Consider the following 293-nt stretch of genomic DNA (forward strand, 5'->3'; position numbering starts at 1 on the left):
CTCTCATAATTCTATCCCCCCTCTCTTTTCCACCTCTTCACTGTATCCTATTTTCTAAAAGATATTGTCGCAACCAAGTACACTTAACTGTTGTGTTTCTTGTTTATTGGGATATTTATCACTAAACTTACAATATATTACTCTTTTGTATAATTATAATTTTATCTGGATTTATAAATGTCTCGGACGTGTGTTTATGTTTATGAAGCACTGTTTGGAAGTTGATTTTATAATATTTGCGGATTTTAATCTTTTTTGTGATCGGTTTCGATTATCTTTGCTTGACACAGACA

The sequence above is a fragment of the Penaeus monodon genome, chromosome 27 (genome assembly GCF_015228065.2).
Source record: "Penaeus monodon isolate SGIC_2016 chromosome 27, NSTDA_Pmon_1, whole genome shotgun sequence".
NCBI lineage: Eukaryota > Metazoa > Arthropoda > Malacostraca > Decapoda > Penaeidae > Penaeus > Penaeus monodon.